Source organism: Conger conger, chromosome 6, assembly GCF_963514075.1.
Source record: "Conger conger chromosome 6, fConCon1.1, whole genome shotgun sequence".
NCBI classification, from domain to species: Eukaryota; Metazoa; Chordata; class Actinopteri; order Anguilliformes; family Congridae; genus Conger; species Conger conger.
The window spans coordinates 34,615,835-34,641,266 of record NC_083765.1 but is presented as its reverse complement, the minus strand read 5'-3'; the positions used below and the strand labels follow the sequence as shown (position 1 = coordinate 34,641,266).

The window sequence follows — 25,432 nt, the reverse complement described above, 5'->3', positions numbered from 1 at the left end:
GCTAAGTGCCCGATATCGCAGAGCTAATCTGCACTGCTGTCTTCACGCTCCGGCTCTCTGTGAACGACGCCTGCAGCCAGGGGCCGGCACCGCAAAGCAGGATTACCCAGTTCCAGACCTGGGTCAAACACGTCATTGTTTTGATTCAAATGCTTTTCTGCGTTTTACTGAGCTGGTCTGGTGTATTGGAACCTACGAGACACACTCAAAAGTGCAAACCCCACCTTCTGGCCCTCTTGGTAGGCTCAAATGCACCAGGCCAGATCAATAGAGCCCAGAAAAGTATTTGAATAATTGAATCCAAAACAACATTGATACAGTATTTTGTATGGTCTGTTTATCTGAGTGTGTATTTTGCATAGCTTGTGTATCTGAGCATGTCTTAGTTCTATATGGGGATTTGCATATGTGAGTGTGTACATTGTGTAGTTAGTGTATCTGTGAGTATTTATTTTACATGTGGGTTCTGCCTGCCTCTGAGCTGGACCCAGGGAGAGAGTGAGTCACACGGTGCAGCTGCGTCCCAGGCCCCTCCTCGGTAATAACACGCTGCAGATGCGAGCGCACTGCAATAACACACAGTAATGACACACTGCAGCGAGGCCCACAGTGCAGTAATGACACAACACTGCAGCTCAGGGCCTATGTCTGTCTCTCTCCATCTCTGTGCTATTGTGATGTCATCACTGCTGGCCACGCATCCCTGGCTCTGGGTTCACGCTGCCCAATGGCTCGGAATAATGACCCGGGGGGGAGAAGCAGCGGTGCTGAGGGGGCAAGCGGGTTGGTGCAAGTGCAAGGCCACCTGCTGGGACAGCGGGGACCATAACAAACCCGCTAAATTCCTAACGAGCGAGACAAGGACAATGTGTACTCTGATATGCCAACAGCTATTCTCACACTGAAATTGAAGGAGGACGGACGGATGTAGTAGTGTGTTTTTGATGTTTGCGGTTAAACCTCTGTGAGAGACAAGGCTCAGTCACCGTGCAGGGTGTTTTTACAGAGCCGTCGCTCCACTGGGCTGTCAGACAGAGCTCTGCAGTGCCGCCGGCTTCCTGTTTGAACAGGCCTGGCAACCGACGCTGCCACTCAGGCGCACGGAACACAGCCGGCCCTGCCATTGGCTGCCCGCCGCTCCAAAATAGAACTGGGGGGCGGGGAGGGAGGCGCGGCCTCTGTCTCCGCTGCGAGTTTCCGAGACGCTCCGAGGAGGGAACTGCGCGCCCGAGACGTGGAGCTTCTCGTGACAGAGCGAAAGCCAGCGACAACAGGAAGGGGAGAGAGGAAGACGGACGCGACGGGCGCCAACGACAGATCCCGTCAGGAACACTTGTCAACAAACGCTCGTTACACTGCAGAGGAGGAACGAGGGTGCGTGTGTCATTGTGCACGTGGAAGCGTGTGTGTGTGTGTGTGCGTGTGTGTGTGTGTGTGTGTGTGTGTGTGTGTAATTAGCTGCCACACCAGTGTGAGCTGGGAACACACAGGAACAGATCCACCCTCGGGATGTCATTAACATGAGGACAGACATGGCCGAGAGCACACGGCATGATGGGAAGAGAACACAGCAAACTATAATGTGGGGGAACTGGACGTGTGTCTTTGTGAGTGTGTGTGTGTCAGTGTGTGCGTGTGTCAGGACAAGGTGTCAGTCTGAGGGGAAAGGTAACGGCAGCTGTGTAAAACCACCACGTTTCATGGAAACAGTTTTTCCCCCTGGGTGACAGCACCATTTGCCAATTACCTTTTTTATCCTCTAATGTTCAAGGGACACTGAATTGTGCACAGACAGTGCTCAGATCAAAACTGTGTGCCATTCTGCGGGGACAAAGGTAGGATAAAAGTAAATAACGAGAGAGAGAAAGAGAGAGAGAGACTCCATCATCACACTATACACACACACAGACTGACAAACTGTTGGCGAGACTGAGATCCACCTGATATGTGGTCAATGTCCAATCAGAAAGCAGGTTGTGCGATATCTTTGTGTTTGCAGAATAAGGGCAGTGCCCAGCACTGGGGCAGAGGGGTTTCATAGGAGGTCAAAGTGGCCCCGCGGGTGCTTTACATGTGCCTGTTCGTTTACATGCGTGTACACACGCACGCACATACATCAATCCAAGTTCTGTTCTTTCATTCTGCCCTATGGGATCTGACCCAATGACCCTCTGGGTTGAGCAGCGCCCCCCCAATCCCAAGGAGAGGTGAAGACGGTCCTCCCATTTCTCAGCCCAGTCAAAGTGGAAACGTCTTTCCTGCAGGCAAGGACACAGGAACCGACTCAGGAGAAACCCCTGAACCTTTCCATCTGTGTGCAGGAGAGGGGGGGGGGGGGGCATGATTGGGCCTGGATCACCCCCCCCCCCCCCCCCCAGAGCCTGCAGACCAGCATGTAACCCCCTCAGCCCAGGAACACCTTCTCAGCAACACTCCCACTGACAACACTCCCACTGTCTATGCAAGTGCACAAAAGCAGCAATGGAAAAAAACTCATCATACTCCCACACACTCAGTGTCAACACATCACATTCACACAGACACACAAATGTGCAGACAGTCTTGTATGCCAACACTGCCAGACTCAAGCACATGCACACTCATACAGAATTACAGACAGTCTCTTTTGTATGCACATATATAAATATATATATGTGTACACACACACACACACGCACACGCACACGCGCACGCGCACACGCACACGCACACGCACACGCACACGCACACACGCACACACGCACACACGCACGCACGCACGCACGCACGCACGCACGCACGCACACACACACGCACACAAAGACCGTTCTCCACATCTGGAATTTTCAGCACCGTCAGAGCATCTGGAAGGCCACAGCTGTCTGAGATGGTAATAAAGAGGATTTATGGCCTTTGTCTCCATGATACGGTCACCTCCCCTCTCCCTAATCACACCAATGCCAGGACCGCCTGTGCAGGCACCACATCAACCACCCCTGTGACCCGCCCCTCCCCTCCACCTGCACCTCCCCGCCTCCCAATCTCAGCCCAGCATTCACCCAGCTGGGGTCCCTATCACATGACCCATGCACATACTACAGTAGTCACCCTTTATATCGTGATATCACAAATATGTGATTAGAATGTTCTTAATGTGAATGTTCAGTTTACCAAGGGTCACGTTCTTAGAATGCTAATGAACATTCTAATGCCGATGTAACGATCACTACTGGTCATTGAAAGCAATGGAGTTCTAGAACGCTGAAAGCTTTCATTTCAAAGATTCCAAAAAATCTACTAATCAAATGGTTCACTCGGTAGGTGTGCAGAGTTGAACACAGATAGCACCAAAGGTCTGCAACAAAAAGTATCTAAATTGGGCAAAGACCACATAAAACTAACCAAACCTGCCAAACTTGCACCTAAACCACACCAAACTAGCCCAACTGCTACACAAACCAAAACCAAAACCAACCCAACCCAGACCCCAGCAGTCATATTACAATGCATACCAGACTGGAAGCCAAACTATTAGCCAGGCTGATTGACACTAAGGAAACCGGGCAAAGATAGTGGACCGCAAAACAGAGCCCATTACAGCATAAACACCCACCAACATGACACGCCCCCTTCTTTCAAACCGCACGACTATATATATATATTTATATATATTTATATATATAAACAGTGTGTGTCTCCTGTGTGTGTCCCTTCACCCCCCTGCACGTATCCCTTTACCCCCCTGCACGTATCCCTTTCATCATAATTGTTTTTGTTGATGGAATCATTAGCTAGATTAGGCCCCTCAGCTGCCGGGCAGCGCACAATGGCTGTGATTTGTGCGGCCCAGATTATAACCCTGCCAGGACCCGGTTTCCGCAGCAGTATTCCCACACTCCGACGCGGCCGCGCAGTCCGGCGAGGGAGAGGGCAGGGCGTCGCCGTGGGACCGGCCGGGGCAGGTCCACGGGAGTAGCAAACCCCCACCCCGACCCACTTCATGGTGACGGCCACTTCACCCTCAAGTCTATTAGCTTCCATCACCACAGGCTAAATAGTCAATAACCATTACAATCCCGGGGCAACGTAAAAAAAATATATATATATATATATCACTTCCTCCGTCACTGTTTCTCCCAACACTTGACTGTGTCCTTCAAACACGGAGGGTTTAAAAGGGCAAACTCATCACATTTTAATGAACTCACAATGTCTCCTCCACTTCACCCGGGAATCTCGCTGCTCGTCTCGTTTACTAATACTGCGAGCCACCTCCTACAGCGCAGATTACAACACTTACTTAAGTACTCTTTTTAAACCTGCTGAATTATTTACCAGGCCCTTGGTAAACACTACCCAGTGAGTTTAAACAAGACTAAACGTCTTGGTTTCTCAACATATGCATATATACGTTTTTTAGGCTACTAATTTACACTCTTTTTATGCATTCATTTTTCTTTTTTACACCCTTTGTATTGCCTTGTGTTTGTATACTGTGACTGTTGTGGAGTTTTCAAAATAAGACATCTACGATCCAACTAAAAATGAAAACAATGTGGAGAAGGGCATGACGAATGTGAAATTAGCTAAATACGGCGCCCCGGTCGAGCAGTTAATCAGTGAGAATCAACAACCCACTAGAATGTTGGAGATACAATATTTCCTTTGATGTAGCCAACACCTTGACTAATGTTTATAATGGAATCTTATGTCCACATCCATGGAATGTTTATCACAGTGTAGAACGCTGGAAAGAGCTGTAGACTGTTCGTGTTATTGTCAAGATAGTGTCCACGTTCGTCATAAAACGAATAACTATTCACAATATGAAGGCAAAGGAAACTGCAAATAATTTTTCATTACGAAATACGTAGCCTAGTTTGAAGGGTTCGGCGACATTCCCTTGCACTGGTGTTAAAAAAGTCAACACGGAGATTAGAATGTGGGATTAGCCGGCCAACTAGGATATTCGCAGTAGCAAGGCAGAGGAAGAAGAATCTTAATCTATACCAAAGATAATCAACTGAACATGCCACTGTTCTTTGAAAATAGCGGCATGCTTTTGGAGTAAAATATATATTCCGTACATTTTGCGGGAATTATTCGACTTTCAGATCAAGATTAAAAAGAAAACAAAATCCATGTGTCTTTGTATTAAAATATAAAATGGAGCCTTGCCGATTCTGTACAGCTCCTTGCGTTTTTAATACCAGCCGTTATAGAATTCTATCATCTTCATTACAAATTCAAACCAAGCCTAGATAAGAGACAAGACCCCCTTTGTCATCATAAGCTTGACATTCAACGCGCTAAACCATACCGTCTTTCCTAAATTCTGGAAAGGAATGGACTACTTCGCTGCTATCCCGGATCTGTCAAAGCGGGTTCTCCGCCCGGAGCCGATCCGGTGTTTCAGATGTAAATTCAGACTCCAGACGGAACGATAGGTTAGCATGGGTGCACATGTAGTAAACTCATTTGACTCGTATAGTTTTATACGTTAATCACGAGCCGTTGTTTGCGGAGTAGCGCCGTTTAAGCTTCACGGGGCCCTCGTAGCATGTATTTAGTCTGGAGAATAAAACAGCCTTGCTCCACAACGTTGACAGAAAACACAAAACGTGCTCGAGACAAAAGCTAAATTGTGAAAAACAAACGTGTTTTGAAGTGCTACATACATGTCTGCCGCTTGGTTAGGTATCACCCGATCCAATTCCAAAGCCAGGTCTTCGACTCTGTCGTACAGTCGTTAATTTCAAAGTAATAAAAAAAGAGACGAAAGTCTTTACAGTAGCAAAATATCCACAGTCACTCCGTGCGATATCCTCTTCCCGATTTGTCTTCCAGCTTCTCCGAGTGTCACTTTCCCCAGTGCTATCAGCGGAGCCGAAGACTGGGACCTGCCTTTCTCTATCAGGAGGGGTGTGGGTAGAACGATAAAACTGCGATCACCACATCCATCCGTGTTGTCTTGCGGACCGCTTCTTTGAAAAAGGAAACGCAACAACTTGCAACGTCAAGAATCAAAATACTGAACTGAGAACGGTTTCTAAGACAAGATTTATTTTGCAGCAGAAACCACGCGCTGGTTGCAGACTGCTTCTGCCTCGTGCTGCACTGTAGTCAGTGCTCCTGTTGATCGTGAGAGTGTGTGTTTGTGTGTCTGTCTGTGCGCGCACACACAGTTGAGTTGGAGCAGCAGTTCTAATGCCGACCGAGCTTAGAAACGGGAATGGTAGCAGTGTGGAGCTACGGAGAGAGAAGGGGGAAGGGAGGGGTGAAGGGACCCGGATTTTCGCCTCACCTCTCTCAAGTCTTGTAGGACGCAGCAAAGCGTTTTCCCCCTCTGTAGAAAGTCATCGCCAAATGCCCGGTTTAAAGTTGTAACTCCATCAAGCTTTAACAACAGCAACGGTAAAGTTCGAATTTACACGCATCCCTGTTGTAATTAAACCTCTCTTTATTAATTTGAAACCGCAAAATAATATTGGCCAGGGCCCAGGGGCAAAGATGAGCGTTGTATAGTTGCCCATGTCTTAAAATAGGCATCTGCTCCCAGACAAAAATAGTTTCTCCATTTGGATATTCCTAAACGTGATTGGCTATTTTTGCACATATGCCCATATTGCAGCCAATAACAATAATGACGCTCAGGGTGAAGCCAGGTAAAGTGGCACACAGTTCAGCAGCCTATTAAGGGCTAATAATGTCGTTGCTGAGATTAATAAATGGTCTGCTTTTAAAATATAAAATAATTGGGGATTTGGGATTGCTGCATGTAGATTCCAGATACATTGTGATAAAGGTGGAAGTGAACGGTGCACATTCCAGTGAAATCAGAACGCATGCTATCACTGATCACATATCAGACGGAATAATACAATACAAGATCTGCTCAGAAGTATTGAATTTGTCACATATTCTAATTCCAAAGAAATAATAATTTAAATAATTCTATATGGGATGAAACTGACACACACACACACACACACACACACACACACACACACACACACACACACACACACACACACACAATGAGCAGGAAGGATACTTAGCAGATAGGCATGGTAATCTCTCTCTCTTTCTCTCTCTCTCTCTCTCTCTCTCTCTCTCACTCTCTCACTCACACACACACACACACAATGAGCAGGAAGGATACTTAGCAGATAGGCATGGTAATCTCTCTCTCTTTCTCTCTCTCTCTCTCTCTCTCTCTCTCTCTCTCTCTCACTCTCTCACTCACACACACACACACACACACACACACACTCACTGTCTTCTCATACTGAGCTTGCATGAAAGATGTGAGATGGAGGGAAAGTAAGGCACCAACACCACCAGGGAAGGGAAGAATACATCAGCAGGGCCTAACAAACGTGATGATAAACGGCTGAATAATAACATATTGTGCTACACATAATGGCTGCTTGAAGATGTGATAGAGTTGCTCCTTATAGGCAGAATCCCATGAGGGCCGCTCGAGGGCTGGGGGGCGGGGTATGCCATGGGGTCCGATGGCAGGGCTTCTACTGAACGCTTCAGTCACCACTGTAAGGGCAGCCTGCCAGAGCAGCCCCTGTGACTGTGAATCAGCACGTCTCACCCGTGATGTTTCATCCGCTCAGACCGCTGTCTGCCTCTCGGGCGGCCATCTTCTGTTGCATTGTTTCTGAAAGTGCGGGTCAGGGCCCAAAATGGGTCGTGAGCTCCTTAGTCTGCAGTCCACTACACGCGATGCTAGTATGTGTACTTATCAGTATGTACTTAACAGTGTATTTTAGTATGTGTATTTAACAGTATGTACTTAACAGTGTATTTTAGTATGTGTATTTAACAGTATGTACTTAACAGTGTATTTTAGTATGTGTATTTAACAGTATGTACTTAACAGTGTATTTGAGTATGTGTATTTAACGGGTCCCTGACCGATACTCAATGACTCATTTAAGTTCCAATATTAAAAAGTATTTATATTTTGGGTTCTGATATTAAAAAAATGTGTAATCTATTCTATTGACCATTTTAAATGGGGAGTTCTTCTCAGAAACAACTGTATTGCTTTTTTAAAGCAAAATAATAGGCTATATGTTATTGCATCTAGATCCTCTGAAAATAATTTGTGAGACATTGCCAAAGAAAAATTGACTGTGTTTACGATGTTATGGTTCCACAGACGAATTGAGGGTTGTGACTCACAACCATTACCATGCCAAGAAGAAAAGGCCCGTCTTATAACTACACGTCTTCTATTTTTGTTCACTTTACATTTGAAGTTTCCAGCTGGACAGGCTGCAGGCTCTGTGTCCAGTGCAGCTTTGGCCTTACAGAAGCAGGCCAAGGAACCGCTGTCCTTCAGAGGAAACCGGCTGACCACCAACTACCATTTTGGATCTTGTGAAAACAAACAAAACACAAAGGAAAAGTACTGTTTGCACAGGTCTAAAATGCCTTCATGAGTTTTCGTTATGTGGCATGGTTGGGCTCCTTTTCTGTTCAGTCAGTTCAGGACATTAATTGAAATGTGAGTAATTTAATTTAATTGAAACATGTCCATAGTGTTCAACAAGGATTTTTCAATTAGCAAATTGAATTTCAATTCATTTCACATATTGATTGAACTGGAAGAGAATTGACCTCAATCCCTATAGTCACATGCTAAACGTGACCCGGAATAATAAGAGCATAAATCAGTCGTGTCGCTTAAGTTGGATTGGGGCAAACATCTTACACATTGCATCTGTAAGGAGAAGGCAAAATGGCTGTGGTACTATATAAGCATAAGAACAAGACAGAAGTCTACAGGTTGAACGCCAAGGCAAAACTGTTGTTGTGAAGTTAAGCCAGGTAACCCAAACTGCCTCAGCAAATATGTACACTACACACTCTCTTTGTCCCATATCTCCTCCCATTCTGTGATTCACACTGTGCACCATTTCTCTATCACAGTGCGTGTGACTGTTGGCATGAAACTGATGGGTTCCAGCAGTGTGTACAAAATGGACGCGTTCCAAATTCACATGAGAGCATCAGTGATAAACCGGAGCATCGGTGCACATACGGACCATTCTGTGTACATTCATCTCTCTCGTTCGGTATTTTCTTTAAAAAAACATCACTTATTTATATATTTTCTTTAAGAGCAGATATTGTCTCAGGCCCTGACACATATTTAAATATATCACACAGATTGGGAGCCACAGCAGATCTAATGAAAGGCTGACATGACCACACTGTAATTAGCAGTTGGTGCTAAAGAGAGGGAGCGAGCGAGAGACAGGGAAATAGATAGGAGAGAGCGTTCTGGACATGCCCTGTCCTGCTGTCAGAACCCAGGGGCGTGCTCTGTGTCAGATTAGCCGTCGCTATGGCGACATTACTCATTTCCTTATCCCGCCCGGCGCCCGGCGCCCTTCCTCGCCGCACTGACCCTCGTACTCTTATCCTACCGCGTCGTGGGCGGGTGTCGAAACGTTTCGGGCGGGCTTCGGAACGATCTCCCGAGCGTCTTATCGTATGTCTGCGCAGTTCTCGTTGTCTGCATTACGCATATCAAATCTCAGTCTTTGCACAGAACTACCCTTTGAGTAGTCATCTTGAAGACAACTAGAAGAATCTCCAGTCTGCCTCTCAAATCTCTGCCTTATGGTGATCTGATACCTCTTGCCCAGTATCACCATTCTCCAACTGTCAGATTTTTTTTTTGTCATTTACCAGTCTGCACAAAGAGCCTTTTCCTCCCCGGGGGGTGAAGTAGAATAAAATCAATTCTTACACTAAAATGTCTGTGTGGTTTGGTCTGGGATGTAAGAACTGGGAGTTAACCAGCAATTCAGGTTTGGGATGAATGAAACTGGCCATCGGCTAGTTTCTGCAAGCTTCTCACCTGCATACTTGAATCAACATGATAGATGCTGTGGACAAGGGGGGTCAAATGGGGCGGACCGTTTCAAAAATACCTCTCACACCCTTACTTGTGCTACCGATGAAATACAAATTCTCACATCCGCCCTCCCTCCCCACGCCCCAAACTGTGTGATACCAGACTAGTCTCTTTCTTGTTTTGGAAGATGGGTTCGGCCTGGTTTCCACCCCCCTGTGACCACTCTGCACACCACACAGTGCAGCCTCTGTCCTCTCTCGACCGCTAATATGTCACATAGGCCCAATTGGCTTATTGATTGTGAATGTGATATTTTGGGTTGCCCCGGGCAACGGCCCCTTCCTCCTGAGCCTTCGATTACTTAGGCGCTAGGCGCAGAGTGTGGTGTGGACGGTGTATTTGAGGGGAGGGGGTTGAACGTAAAGGAAATGCTGATACTACCCCTGCCCTCTCCCGGTGTCTGCCTCAGTATCTGTCACAACAACGGAAGCACTGCCTCAGGGCAGTCTGCGTTTCAGAAACCCCTCCCCCGTTCCCTGTCCTGACACAAATATTCTGTCTCACACCATTTGTGATCTTGCTCGGCTGAGTGCGGACCCTCTCTGGCGCTGTGGAGGCTGAGTGCTGAGTCTCTCTGGCACTGTGGAGGCTGAGTGTGGACCCTCTCTCGCACTGTGGAGGCTGAGTGTGGACCCTCTCTGGTGCTGTGGAGGCTGAGTGTGGAGTCTCTCTCGCACTGTGGAGGCTGAGTGTGGACCCTCTCTGGAGCTGTGGAGGCTGAGTGTGGACCCTCTCTGGCACTGTGGAGGCTGAGTGTGGAGTCTCTCTCGCACTGTGGAGGCTGAGTGTGGACCCTCTCTGGCACTGTGGAGGCTGAGTGTGGACCCTCTCTGGCACTGTGGAGGCTGAGTGTGGACCCTCTCTGGCACTGTGGAGGCTGAGTGTGGAGTCTCTCTCGCACTGTGGAGGCTGAGTGTGGACCCTCTCTGGCACTGTGGAGGCTGAGTGTGGACCCTCTCTGGCACTGTGGAGGCTGAGTGTGGACCCTCTCTGGAGCTGTGGAGGCTGAGTGCTGAGTCTCTCTGGCGCTGTGGAGGCTGAGTGCTGAGTCTCTCTGGCGCTGTGGAGGCTGAGTCTCTGGCGCTGTGGAGGCTGAGTCTCTCTGGCACTGTAGAGGCTGAGTGCTGAGTCTCTCTGGCACTGTGGAGGCTGAGTGCAGGGCCTCTCTGTTACTGTAGAGGCTGTGGTCAGGGCTGCTGGTGGCGACCACATTCTAGGGCTCGCATGTTAGAAAAGGGGGAAGAGCGATATTCTTTCAGGCTCTGGCCTATGGGTCTCATGGGGCCTGCACAGGATCACCTGCTTTCCAACGCGCCAACGGCATGGAGGGATGGAGGGACTGCCCCGCCCGGGCACTAAATCTCTACATGTAATCAATACACAGAGTCCTTTTCAAACGCAATATCCTCCAGCAACATTCCTCCAACACAGCCGAAATTCAGAGAATGCAGTCTGTTAACGGCAGAGGAGGGGTGAATTCTGTTTCAATTTGGTCGGTGTTGGAAAGGAATTGTTTATCAAAAGGGAAAACCTTATACAGTGTAGATATTTTTCTCATTTCAGTCCATTTCCTCAATTGAATTGAATTGAATTGAATTACGTTGAGTTGAGTTGAGTTGAAATTGAACCCCTGTTTAAGAATCAACTTATTTAATCTGATTCTATTACAATGTCCAAACAACCAGACTTTTAGAACAAAAGTATTGTTCATGTTCCTTTTCCTTGGATTAAAAACGGCAGTGGCGTTAAGGAGTGTTAAAACAACAGCCTGCTTTAACAAGAGAGTGGGAGGTGTGGGTTTCTGCTCTGCAGCTGTGAGTGGCATTACTGCTTCCAACCGCTCTCTCTATGGCAGAGTCAGGAGGAGAGCATAGAGCCTTTGGAAGGAGCCGGGGAGCATTGGACCTGGGTGTATAGGGTGGCAATTGTCCAACCAGAAAACAGAAACAGAGAAACCCCCCCCCCCCCCCCAACCCTCGATCCCTGTGTCCCTGAATCACTCTCCCCCGTGCGGGGGTGCTGCCCCCACAGCAGACACCAGCGGCGGTGTGTGACGGCCAACAAAAGCCTCGGCAGCTCCCAAAAAAGGATGAATGACTCCCTTCTCCCGGACCCGCCGGCACGTTGCCCCGGCAACCCTGCTGCGGCAAGCCTGCGTTAAGGGAGGGGGGGGGGGGGTGATGATGTCATGCGATGCCACAGGAGAGAGGGGAGGTCTGATTGGCCGCCTGCCCATGCCAAGAGGAGTAGGGATTGACTGGAGAGTGTGGTCAATAGAGCTGGCCCATTCTCCACAAACCCCACTGCTTGTGCTTCAATAGTACTGAGCCATTATCCAGTCATTTCAATTCAGCAGCCATGTCAATTCAATACGGCCCCCCCAACACCATGACCGGTCCACATCCAGGTACACACATTCAACGCGGTGCTGCCGTAGCAACACTACAACGACATCACCACGGTGTCACAGAAACACTGCAGAAGTGATACTATTTATCTAGAGATTTGAATTCAACGCCACTCCAACACTACCCCCTCCCATTAACTACTTCAACTGCAATTACATCCTCAATGGGGGTCTCTCTCTCTCTTAATTTATGCAACCCCCTTATTGTGGGAGCTGTAAAGGTCTAAATAGGGGTGGACATGATGTCACCAGTCGCCACGGCGACATGAAGGGGCTGAACAAACAGATGCAAGAGCTCAAGACAGCCTGCACCCTTCACAGGACAGCTCCTCAGAGCATCTGAGAATGTACCTCTCATCTTCAGGATTCAAACGGTTTATTTTGACTGCTACAGTTTCCCAGATGTTTTCAGGGTTGCACTGCCTTTTACTGCATAGTAATATATGTGTGTGGGTTGGAGGGTTATTAATAATTAATTACATGCTCATCCTTGTCTCTCCTTGCACAGCTGTGTGTGTGATCCACATGCTACGCACAGCAATGTGAAACACAAACATACATTTGACACATATATGCTGTCAAAGATGACAGGTGCCTACTGTGTGTCTTCCTCTGAGAGGTCCCCCTGGCTATATTGCATTGTGGGTAAACATATGCACAGTAATATATGAACTCCATAGGTGAGTTCCAATACTAAAAAATGTATCCTCTTTTCCCCCACTCCTCTCCTCCCCCTATGCTTACATCCCATGAATGTGCCAGCTCTGGTCCTTGAGAGCGAATGCCTGCCCAGACAGATGGCACCCTCTGTGACTGCCCTTGTCGTCTATGCCCAGAACCAGCCCTGCTCATGAGCACCCCAATTAATTCAGCCCAAGGCCTTACTGGACGTAATGAAAACCCCTTTTTCTTTTCCTTCTTTAGGAGCTGGTGAAAGAAAGCGACGAACACAAAACCCTTCGGACTGTGTCCATTGAGTAGCCCAGGAGTGGAACTGGGTCTTTGGCCCCATGGGTGGGGGTTGGCTCCTTCTCTTTGGATCTGGAATGTTCCGTGGGGATCAGCACTCTCTCTTTATAAACAGATGACAAAAACATGTCCTGTGTCCATCTCTCTCTTGCTCTCTCTCCCTCATTCTCTCTCTACTCCTTTTCTGTCTGTCTCTTTTCTCCCCCCCCTCTCTACCCCTCTCTCTCCTTCTCTGCCCCCTCTCTCTCTACCCCTCTCTCTCCTACTCTCCCCCTCTCTCTACCCCTCTCTCCTTCTCTCCCCCCTCTTTCTCTCTCTACCCCTCTCTCTCCTTCTTTCCCCTCCTCTCTCTCTACCCCTCTCTCTCCTACTCTCCCCCCTCTCTCTCTACCCCTCTCTCCTTCTCTCCCCCCTCTTTCATTCTCTACCACCTCTCTCCTTCTCCCCCTCTCTCTCTCCCTCTTCCCCTCCTCAGATGGCCCCTGATGTCCCTCCACACGTTGGCTCTCGTGGCCCACAGGAACACAGTGGCGTCGACATTACGAGTTTAACCGCAGGCCAGGGCATGTTGGAGCACGGCACAAGTATATTTATAAACACACAACAAAACACTGCGTCCTGTCTGCTCGGCTCTTCAATCCGCCTCTCTCTCTCTCTCATTCTCCCTCTCTCTCACTCTCTCTCCTCCCCCCCCCCCCTCTCTCTCCTGAGCTCAATTTTCTGTCTTGAACCGAAGAGTGAGGGTGTGCATGGGGGCGGTTAGGGGGAGGGAGTGTGGAAAGTGATTGGGAAGACAAGAGAGTAAGAGAGAGAAGTCCAGTTTTTCTCGAGTTTGTCAGGCACCACAGAAGACACCACACACATTCTGTAATGATGTAACATTAACCCGCCCCCCCCTCCGTAGAGGAGGAGATGCAGAAATAGACAAGTCCCCAAAGCACACTGGCAAAGAAAGCACACCGCTATTATATAAGATATCCATTTGCTGCGCCGAGACCTTTGGAACTTCTGTTCCCCACGCTTACAGAACTAACAACATGCATTCAGAGCACCCACTCAAAAACACAGTCACATGCACAAGACACAAGTGCGGACACACACACTTTTCATCCCTCCTGTCTGTTCCATCTGTTCCTGCCCTGTTTCACACATGTACAAACACACACACACACACCCACACACCCCTCTCTCTCTCACACACACACACACACACACACCACACACACACCACTCACACAAACACACCACACACACAGAGCCAATGATTTCCTGGCAGGTTGAGACATTACCAGGAGAGAGACGCATGGACACACCCCAGGCATGAGGCCATGCCACAGGATCTCTCAGTCTGGTGTGCAGGACACAACTGATCCAGGGTCAGTTTCCTCTTTAACTCAAACCCAGGCTGATCCAGAGTCAGTCTCCTCCTCCTTAACATAAACTGACTTACAATGCAAACACAAGTGCAAGTGTTTTCCAAACACTAGGGGCATATTCAAGGCCACCAACATGTTTAAAAACAGGAGCGGTCGAGAAGGCGGCTGTTTTTCGTGTGGTGACGGCACTGACCGCCCTACCATGTGAGGGAGGGGGAGAGGGGTCTGGGGTTGGAGTGTCCTGGGAAGGTGTACAGCGAATCAGAAGAGGGAATTCTGCTGGACGGAAGGATTTCATGGTCCACTGAATCCATGTTCAAACCTGGCCTCTTCCCTGCGCATAAGCCACTCATTATGTTTGGGGGGGGGGTGTACATTCTCTCCTCTCCCCTACGTTTTGGGACAAAGCCAGGTTAATTGCACAAGTGTCAGTGGTGTTCATTAACTCGTTCCTTGAACTGCAATTCCCAGATGCAAGATGAGTGCTCTCTCCGCAAACGTCCCCATAGAGGTGGCACTGACCCACTGTCACCTGCAGGAAGCCGTGGAGGTCACACTCTTTGTGAATTATTAAAAATATCTCAGATAAATAACAGGGCAGCTTCGAACAGCCTCCCGTGCACTCCCTCCAAAACACAACCGCGCGGCTATCAAAGTTTATGGCCCATTTTTTATCATTACCATGGCAACAGATTATCAGGCCTTGTTCCACTTTGCTGCTTTTCTCATTACCGTCGACGGGGCCAAAAGCCCGGCATCTCGAAGTTCCATCACAGGCGCGGTTAAAGCACTCGCATCAAGTGCTTTTCTCACAGCGATGGAGGCAAGGCGAAACGGAGCACACCCAGCCGGAGGGGAGCTTTGATGGAAAAAACAACGGCTTGTATTGATCAAAAACAGTGGGCTCGGGGCGAGCCCGTATAAACCACTTCCTTCATTTGTCTCCGTCTTGTTTGTCTGTCATTTTGCCACTGTTTTCTCTGAGTGCTCGGGGTTTCCAGGCCAATAATACACTTTATTCAAAGCCTTTGCGGTAGCTTCACGTTAAAAATGTCACTTTGATGGAATGACTGTTGCACTAATCAATCGCAGGAGACCTCAGAATCAGGAGACCAAGAAAGCAGGAGACCTCAAAATGAAGAATGGTGCACTCTTTCAGCTGATAGCAAGGCTCGGTTTGAGCCCTACGCTTCAACCGACGACCTCGGTTATGCGCTCGCGTACGTTGCGTTGGATAAAAGCGTCTGCCAAGCAAAATGTAACACAAGGCCATGTAAGCAGACAGGATCCCAAAGAACGCTCTGTTTTCCGTAAAGACACATCAGGCCTAAATGAGTTATTAGTCCTCTGGACCTGCAATTCCCAGCCTCATTCTGCTGTAGCGGAGGTGCTTTCAAGACATAAGGACACGTCAAGGTCAAATCGCACACGGAATGTGGTTCTTATTAGGAGAGTCCACGCAGATGTTGGAAAGTTCTCTCCCTGACTCACTCGGTGCTGAGGTTTCCATTTTTATGTCTATATTACAGATCCTAGGCCAGTAGAAAGAGGTCTGATTTCAGCAGTCCGACCAGCAGGACGCCTGGTCCCACGGCACTCTTCCTCCTCCTCTTCCTCCCCGTCCTCGTCAACTTTAACCTCGTTCTCTCTCACGTGTAGTTCCTTCTGCTGAGGAATCAGGGTCCTGGAACGCTGGAGTTTTTTGGCGCGTGGAGAAAAGCGTGCCTCCTAGAAACACAGGGCGGGGAGCTGGAAACATTTTCTCCCGAAACCGTGGAGCGTCCGTCACTGCCAAGTCCTGAAGCGCGGCCCGGGAGCGGGAGCGCTGCCTCGGGAGCGAGAGCGCTGCTTCTGGGACGGTGGTCTTGGCGGGAGCCTGGCGTAGCTCCATGGGCTCCATCTGCTGTGGGCCGGGCCTGGCGGGGGAGAGCCAGGCTGTGACGGGCACTGGCACTGTCCAATCACGAGGCTGCCCAGGGCTGTCCAATGTCCTGCCTCTGAGCGCTGACTGTGCCAGATTCTGTGGTGTAATAGTAGGGTCTGTGGTGTGATGGTAGGATCTGTGATGTAACAGTAGGGTCTGTGGTGTGATGGTAGGATCTGTGATGTAACAGTAGGGTCTGTGGTGTAACAGTAGGGTCTGTGGTGTGATGGTAGGATCTGTGATGTAACAGTATGGTCTGTGATGTAACAGTATGGTCTGTGGTGTAACAGTAGGGTCTGTGGGGTAATGGTAGGGTCAGGACTAGGGCTCCATTGAGTCCACTCTGAATACAGAGTTCTTCCTCCCTTCCTGATTGGATCATATCACTGATCTGTAGTGATGTCTGATTGGCTAGGCGAGGCCATATTGTCCTATTGCATATCCATGCCATATATATCAGGTAAAGGAAGGAAGGAAGGAAGGATGGAAGGAAAGGGATGTCAGAGTTTCTGGATGCAGCCGGCGTCAGCGGAAGATTGTATCAGATAAGGGCAGGGCCAGGGTTACAGGATTACCCGCACTCTGCCCAATAAGACAAAAGCACCCAATGATGTGGTCTAATGCTTGAAACTATTCAAACTCCAATTCTCGTAAATTATCTAATAAAATGCAAGCTCATGGCCTTAAGCCCCTATAATTGAGCATTTTAAGTGCCCAAGTGTTGATATTATGACAGGCCCAGAGACTGGCTTCAGGATGTGATGTCACCACAACATGTCATACTTGAGCCTATAAAGTGGGCAATCCGCAGTTATACAGTGTCCAAACATAATGTGTTTACATTAATAAGAGCTGTGCTCAGCAGTGCTTATGGGCGCCATTAGAGGGAAAAGAGGCTTTTTCATCTTAACAAAGAGGCAGGCCTTCATCCTTTTATATACATTAACCCACACACACACAAACTCAGACACACTCACATATGCACACACACGCACACACACTCACATGTATACATATGCATGCATGTCCACACTCACACACGCACCCACATATACACACACGCATGCATGTACGCACACACAGTCAGACACACGCACACACACGCATGTATGTACGCACACACAGTCAGACACACGCACACACACGCATGCATGTACGCACACACAGTCAGACACACGCACACACACGCATGCATGTACGCACACACAGTCAGACACACGCACACACACGCATGCATGTACGCACACACAGTCAGACACACGCACCCACATATACACACACATGCATGTACGCACACACAGTCAGACACACGCACACACATATACACACACGCACGCATGTATGCACACACAGTCAGACACACGCACACACATATACACACACGCACGCATGTACGCACACACAGTCAGACACACGCACACACATATACACAAATACACACATACACACATGCATACACATACAGACCCATGAGCACACAGACACAAACACACACACGTGTAGAGACACACACACAAGCATGCACACCCACAGATATTAGCACACATGCTAAACACGCATATGGCATATACACACATAGGGGAGGGACCCCTGGGAATCGGCTTCATCAAATTTACATTCAGAGAGAATCAAAGAGCTAGCCTGGGGCCCCAGCACACGGCACTGCAGGGGCAGAGTGTGGGAGAGGGTGAGCGAGAGAGAGGAGGGGAAGGAGGGGGCACAGAAAGAACACCCTGTGAGGCCTGGGTGTGATGAGGAGATCAGCCTTAATGAGGAAGACATGAGCGTATGAGCAAGGAGGGAAGGATGGAGAGAGAGGAGGAAGGGAGGAAGAGAGCAGGGAATGTAGGGGAGGGGCAAAGGAAGGAACATTAGAGGACAGGAAGGTGAGGAAGGAGTGGGGAGAGCCTTTTCACTTTTTAAAGCCTTACATATTCAATTATTTCAATTATTTCAAACACGAGAGGGGCAAATCAGATTAGTGCCAAGAAGCAAATGAAAAAGAGCAAAAGCACAGGAGGCATCGCTGCACTTAGAGCGCATCGATTTCCTTTCGTCCTCATTTTTAAGACAGAGGGGAAAAAGGGGCGGTTAAAGGAAGTGGGGAGACGACCAAGAGGAAGGAGGAATCTTCAGTCATTATGAATCTCCAGGTTAGAAGGAGGCTGTGTAACTGTCGTGGCTACATTGCTACGAAACGCCTTTCCTGTATCCTCACACATTGCTCAGGCCTGCATAGTCTACATAGTGCTTAGGGGAAAGGATTGTGCTTTCTATTTTTCTTACCCCTCCTCATTCTCTCTCTGGACATTTTTTCTTCATTTTCCCCATCTCTCTCTCTCTCTCTCCCTCTCTCTCTCTCTCTCTCCCTCTCTCTCTCTCCCTCCCTCTCTCTCTCTCCCTCTCTCTCTCTCTCTCTCTCTCTCTCTAGATTCTCTGGGAGCTCAGGTCATCTGTCCCCTAAATCATTGACTGAGCTGCATGAGCTGTGATTTAGAGTTCTCATTTCTCTAGAACTTTCTCTGCTCGCCCAAGCACTCTGGCAGCAGCATGGAACCTCCAGACACAGCCTGCCAGTTTTACAGTACAGGAGAAGAAATAGAGAGAGAGAGAGAGAGAGAGAGGGGGGGGGGGGGGGGGGGAAGGTTGGTGAGGGGAGATGGGAGAGGGAGTGCTACAGATGGAGGGAGGGAGAGAGGGAGGTCTTCTCATCTCTAATCCCAGCCCCCCTGGAGATTGCCTCCCTTCATCCTCTTCTCCTTTTTTTCTCCTTCTTAAATTCTTTAATCTTCCAAAGCCAAATGGCGGCCGTCTCTCCCGGAGACTCATTCATAATGGAGGGGGGCTTAATCGCTAATGAGCGAATGCGCTTTAACAGTGTGCGGGGGGGCAATGGGGGAGGGGGGTGTCTGAGAGGGCTGGTTGTGACAGTCACTCATAGCTGACAGGCACTAATCTGACTCCATCTCCCAGAAACCCCTACACTGCACCCCCAGGCTGGCTGATTACAGTTTCTTCCCCGACTGAAAACACACACACACACACACACACACAGACGCATAAACACCCACACACACACCAGTCTCATTCCGCCACACAATTCTGTTAATGGCATCCCATGCACAGCTCTTCAAAGCTGCCTTACAGTATGGATAGGCCTATATTTGAAATATGCTTTTGCAGGTATGTATTTCATATGTAAAGCAGGTTTTCATCTCCTGATTTTTAATGGCCTTTTGCTCTTTCCCACCAGCACAGCAACCTAAGCCTCCACTGTATTGATTGTATATGATTTTTTGGTATTTGATATTTGATATTTTATAGCAAAATATATAACCCAAAATACATTACAGCATGGAGTCACAGTTTCTGCTAGCTTTTGCATGTTTGCATACTTGGTTACTTTAAGTGACTGATTGGCCGACGAGTCCAAATGACCTGTGTGTAAGGGCTGAATTACCCACTCATTTAAAGGACACCACAAATAGCCCAGACTCTCAGGTCATTCAGGACTGGAGTTTCACAGTTTCATCCCATTGCTGGGTGAGAGTGGGAACCTCTCTCTCTGGAGCGGGGCCAGGGGTCCCCCCTCGGTGACCCCTGAACAGGGCGAGTGGGCCCCGGTCGTGCTGTCCCCCTGCACGCCTGCATGGACAGCGTGTTTAGCTCTCCAGCTCATGGATCTGCTCCAGGGCTTGCTGTAATTAACAGCCACCGAAGGCCCTCCTATTGAGCCCCACTGAAGTGTCTGAGGCAAGCGTGGTGTCTGTTACACTGAGAGAGAGAGACAGAAAGAGAGAGAGAGAGAGAGTGTGTGTGTGTGTGTGTGTGTGAGAGAGAGAGGGAAACCACGATCACAAGACTGTTCGCTTCCACAAATTGAAATACAGAAACAGAATATATTATCACGATTAGAAAACATATTGTAGCACGTCAAAAAATATCATAAATATGCTATTGCTAATTTAATAAATTGCTGTATATTTACCAAGTCACTGCGGTGAAATATATGAATTGTTATATTTTCCAATATACAGTATAACATAGCACTCAAAACCTGTAAGACATTGAGACAGAGCAGTACATTACCCTATTTGGCAATAAGTACAGGGATTGCCAAATAGGCAATTATTTCACTCCCCTGTATGGCCTACATATTGTGGAATGACAAAACAAAAGTTAACATGACTTGAACTGGGAAAATCCACTTTTTTGCATTTTTTATGTATCATTGTGTGATGCCAGGACATGTGAGATACTAGAGGCTCAGTATCTCATAGCACACTGGCATGCTCCAGCCAGAGGAACAGGAAGTGACATCACCCAATCAGTATCTGTTACACATGACACACTGTGTGTGTTAGTAATGGTTTTGTTTTGCGTGTCAGTAACAAGGCACACTTTGTTCTCTGATAAAGCTATGATACATGTAGCATTGATAGCTCAAACAAAATGTACTGTATCGCGTTCAAGTGCTTTAGTCATGCAGTTATCATCACACCAATAAAGACTACATCTGAATTTTAGAGAAAGAAAAAGTGAAAGAAAGAGACAGGAGAGGGCCTGGATTAAATCAATATTTGTCCATGATTTAGATTTAGCCATAAATGCAAGTCATAATCCAAATATTTTTTCTTCAACGAAACTGTTTGCCAGTTACTGATTTTTGAACTTGCCAGAAACGAACACACAAGCTTACTGATATCTCTCATGCACTTACATAACACAGTGCACATGACCACTCTGGCTACAGCTTTGGTTTGTCCCCCTCATAATGCACCAGTGAACTGAACTGAAATGAACTTAATTGGGTAAGGAGCCAGAGAGGAGAGAGGAACATTATAAAGGGTGGTAGGGTGGTGGGTTTTTTTTTTGAGAAACTTGATGTAAACCCAAAGCAACCCTCATCTTCTTCCCTTCTTCCCCTTTCCCTTATTCATTTGCATGCTTTTGTCACTGCTCAGCCAAACATGGCCTTGATCTGTTACTTCTGTGTGTGTGTGTGTGTGTGTGTGTGTGTGTGTGCGTGCGTGTGTGTGTGTGTGTGAGTGGATGTGTGTGTGTGGGCCTGCATGAGTGTGTGCTGTACAAACTTCCCAGTGTTCCTCAAGCATCCTGCGATCCAAACACAAATAGCCGCCAGTGCCCTTCTCCAGTGCCCTAAACACCAGTAAACAAAAGCAGTGCACAAAGAGACCACTGCCATTTTGGTGCTTCCTTGCACAAACCCGAAACGCCGTGTGTCCTGTTGGGACATCCCGGTGACTTACTGCAAATGCAGAGAGGCCTGTGTTTATCATTTCCACGACCATGTAAGGAAGGAAGCTGTCAGAGCCCTAACAGCGGAATATAAACGCGTGTAACTGGGCTTGGATGGGACTTCCTGTGCATTTCTTATCTGACAGGCTGTCTTAAAGAGACAGGGTCTTGGACGCACAGTGCATCAGCTGTAAAAACTGATACAGCAAGAACATTACGCTCTGTTTTCACTCTTTCTCAATGACCTGTAAGCAAATTGCTGACGAAGAGTCTTCATTCACACATTACCAAGGCCATACAAGGAGGGACAAAGAAGAAACAATTAGATGAGGTTTATTTGGCAACAAAATTACATAAATGAACTTCACAGCTACCCCTGAGGGAGATCTTGACGAGTCTTTATTTAATGACAACGAATCTGAAGTGCTATAACAGGCAGGAGGTGGGGGCATTGGATCAGAGCGTTTTTTTAGGAGAATGTTTATCTCTGTGCTGACATCACCAGCTGCGCAGTTGTGCTCTCACTGTCTGCGCTCAGTGTTTGTTCTGTTTCTGCATGTCTCTGTGCTGACATCAATAACTGCACAGCTGCTGTCCCAGCAGTTTCCCCCATCTATGTGCAGACATGACAGTGCATAGTTGTGTGAAAACAACAGATTTTGTGACTGAATACAGCAGTGTTGCTGTTACAGGGGACAGGTAGACACTCTCCCTGTTACTCCTCTCTCACTAAAGACTCCCTGTTACTCAGAATCAGAATCAGAATCAGAAAGCTTTATTGTCATTGCACAACAGCAGTACAATGAGATTTGGTGTGCAGCACCTAAAACGATACATGCATACACACAGTACACACACTACACACCCTACACATTCATGCACCCACACACTACACACATTACACACACGCACCCGAGTTTAAAAGCAGCATAGAAGAAGAACCTTTCGAGCAGTAAAAAAAATATTGCACGTCCCACAATTATTAAAAATAAATATATATAAATAAATGATGGATTAGTCCTGAGTGTTATGTGTTACTCCTCTCTCACTAAAGACTCCCTGTTACTCCTTTCTCACTAAAGACTCCTTGTTATTCCTCTCTCACCAAAGTTAGTCCTCTCTCACTAAAGACTCCCTGTTACTCCTCTCTCACTAAAGTTACTCCTCTCTCACTAAAGACTCCAGGAGCCTCTACTCCTCTGTCTTATACCTCTGTTCTACATCTCCATATACTCTCACTCCCACTCTCCATCTCTCACTCCCTCTCCCCATCTCTCCCTCCCTCTCCCCATCTCCATACACTCTCACTCCCTCTCCCCATCTCTCACTCCCTCTCCCCATCTCCATACACTCTCCCTCCCTCTCCCATCTCCATACACTCTCACTCCCTCTCCCCATCTCTATTTCTCTCTCACTTTCCCCCTCCATTCCTTTTCATCCCACCCTCTCGCTCCCTCTCTCTCTTTCCATCTCCCACCCTTCCTCCTGCTCAGGGTCATTTCCTCTGTGGCAAACTGATGTCCCAGACCACACGTCCTCCAGCTGATCCCAGCACTGTGATAATCTCTCTCTCTCTCTTTTTATCTCTGTGCTATTTATAAAGATGGCATTCAGCACCGAGGCCTGCCGCTGACAGCTAGCAAGACTGTGGCAAAGGAGCGGCAAATACTTGAAGCAAAATAGCAATGGTAAGGGGTGTGTTTTGGTGTGTGTGTGTGTGTGTGTGTGTGTATGTGTGTGTGTAAAGTTTGGGGTGGGGGTGGAATAGACAGGAGTATGTGGAAGTGAAAGCTAGTTAGGACAGGCTAGGTTCTCACAGTCAGATAGATCTTTGGCTTTTGAAACGTCTTGGAAACTGTAATTCTAAACATTACAGCTTGAACTGTCTTGTTTTGTCGCAGTGTTCTATATGGCTTTCAAACAACATCACCCCAAGACAAAACACTTATCTACCTCCTTCACCTCTCAGCGGAGTAAACAAATTATAACTGAAGTCGGGTCCTCGGCGCCCCTTACAGCTGAAATGATGCACACGCTCCCCCGGCAGAAACGCGATAATCAGCTCCATACTTCTGACGCACGAGCAGGACGGAACGTGCAAATTGGAGAAGCCCGCCCCCCGCGCAAACGACAAACACAGCTGTCTTCACTAAGCCAGCAGTTCAGTAGGTGCACACAGGCCAACAGAGACATCTGCTCGATGTGTTTTTTTCTCATATAACCGCTGTCGCTCATATCTCGAAATATTACTTAACTATTACTAAATATTGTTGGATCCATTAAGTGCGCTAAACGGGCAAAAATACGAAATACGCACAGTAACTTTATTATGTAACATTTGCAGCAAATTCTGAGAATATATGGCACATGTCTAATGTTAGAGATAGTAGAATTACCAGAAAAATGTAGCTTTTTCATTTTAGGAGTTCAGAACCAATTGTGCTCAAGTTAACACATGCAAACAGCCTAAAAATCTCCCAGCTGTATCCTTGTCAAATATCGCCCTCCCGTGGACAAAACTCAATAAAACATCCGTGCCAAGTGTCCGTGCAAAATGTGATATGATACAAATTCATAAAACACAACTTTTAATATTATAATTAATTATAATATTATGAAAAAATATATTTGCAATTTTCACTGAGCTGGTATATTATTGTACCGTCATATCTGAATGCAGTGTCGTGTAAACACTTGTAATTAATTTTAGAAGACCTCCAAAAAGCATAATACATGACAAACTATTCTTGCAGTGCCGTGAATCATCGCACTGCAGTGTGCTTATGTATTTAATCCAGTACTTACATTATGGTATACCAATGAATATTACTTTGGCAAGCTGCGGTCCATTTACACAGTCAGCACTGCAGTTTGCGCAGCAGGTGATTGATCGAGGAAGGCGGTAATTAATGAAGCGAAAGCAGCAGCAGTTGCGGACCTGTCACGTGATATTAATCACGAACCCGCACGGGACAGGACAAATGCGCGTGCACAAAAAAAAGGAGGCACCGTAAACAGGGACACTAGTAAATGCGTGCATGTGCACACACACACACACACATACACACACACACACACACACACACAAACAAACCAACAAAAGCCTCCTTCCGATTGTGGAACTCCAAATGCTCAAAGCTGCCAAATCCAATACACGGCACATACTATTGGAAATGTCAAACCAAGTGACAGCAGCTTTTCAGTTTGAAATACAAATTCATAAATCATGTCTATCACTAAGGCAGCATAAAGCATCAGTGGGTTGCATTTGGTGGGCATGTGTCGAGTTAATGTTTAGATTTCTGGGCTCAAAACCAACAGTTCATGAGTTAAAATCAAAGTTTGGGAAGAACAAAACATGAAAAGCTTCCAGGGTTTGGCAGGGGAAAAGTGTCAACTGAACATGCAATAACAACGCTCACCACTCTTGACCTTTGATGAATGTGCCCTGGCCTTTGCTTCCTGTTCAGTGTAACCACAGAAATCTGCATCATTCCCAGGAAGTGTTCTGATCTCAGCACGGCAAGAGAATGAGAAACAGCATTAACATTGTACTCATGTTGTTGGATTCAGCT

At 47.5% G+C, this 25,432-nt stretch overlaps 1 protein-coding gene across 2 annotated transcripts in view; it reads right to left on the bottom strand.

Moving 5' to 3' along the window:
• The window catches only part of ripor1 (RHO family interacting cell polarization regulator 1), a 91,889-nt gene that overhangs the window by 54,156 nt on the left and 12,301 nt on the right, over positions 1-25,432 (bottom strand). Inside the window, exon 1 of one of the 2 annotated variants that reach the window (XM_061245475.1) lies at positions 5,658-6,195. The exons of the other annotated variant lie outside the window; for it this stretch is intronic. The gene's annotated coding sequence lies outside the window, so the exon portion shown is untranslated. Of the gene's footprint in view, positions 1-5,657; positions 6,196-25,432 lie in introns of those variants that run through there. 2 annotated transcript variants of the gene reach the window in all.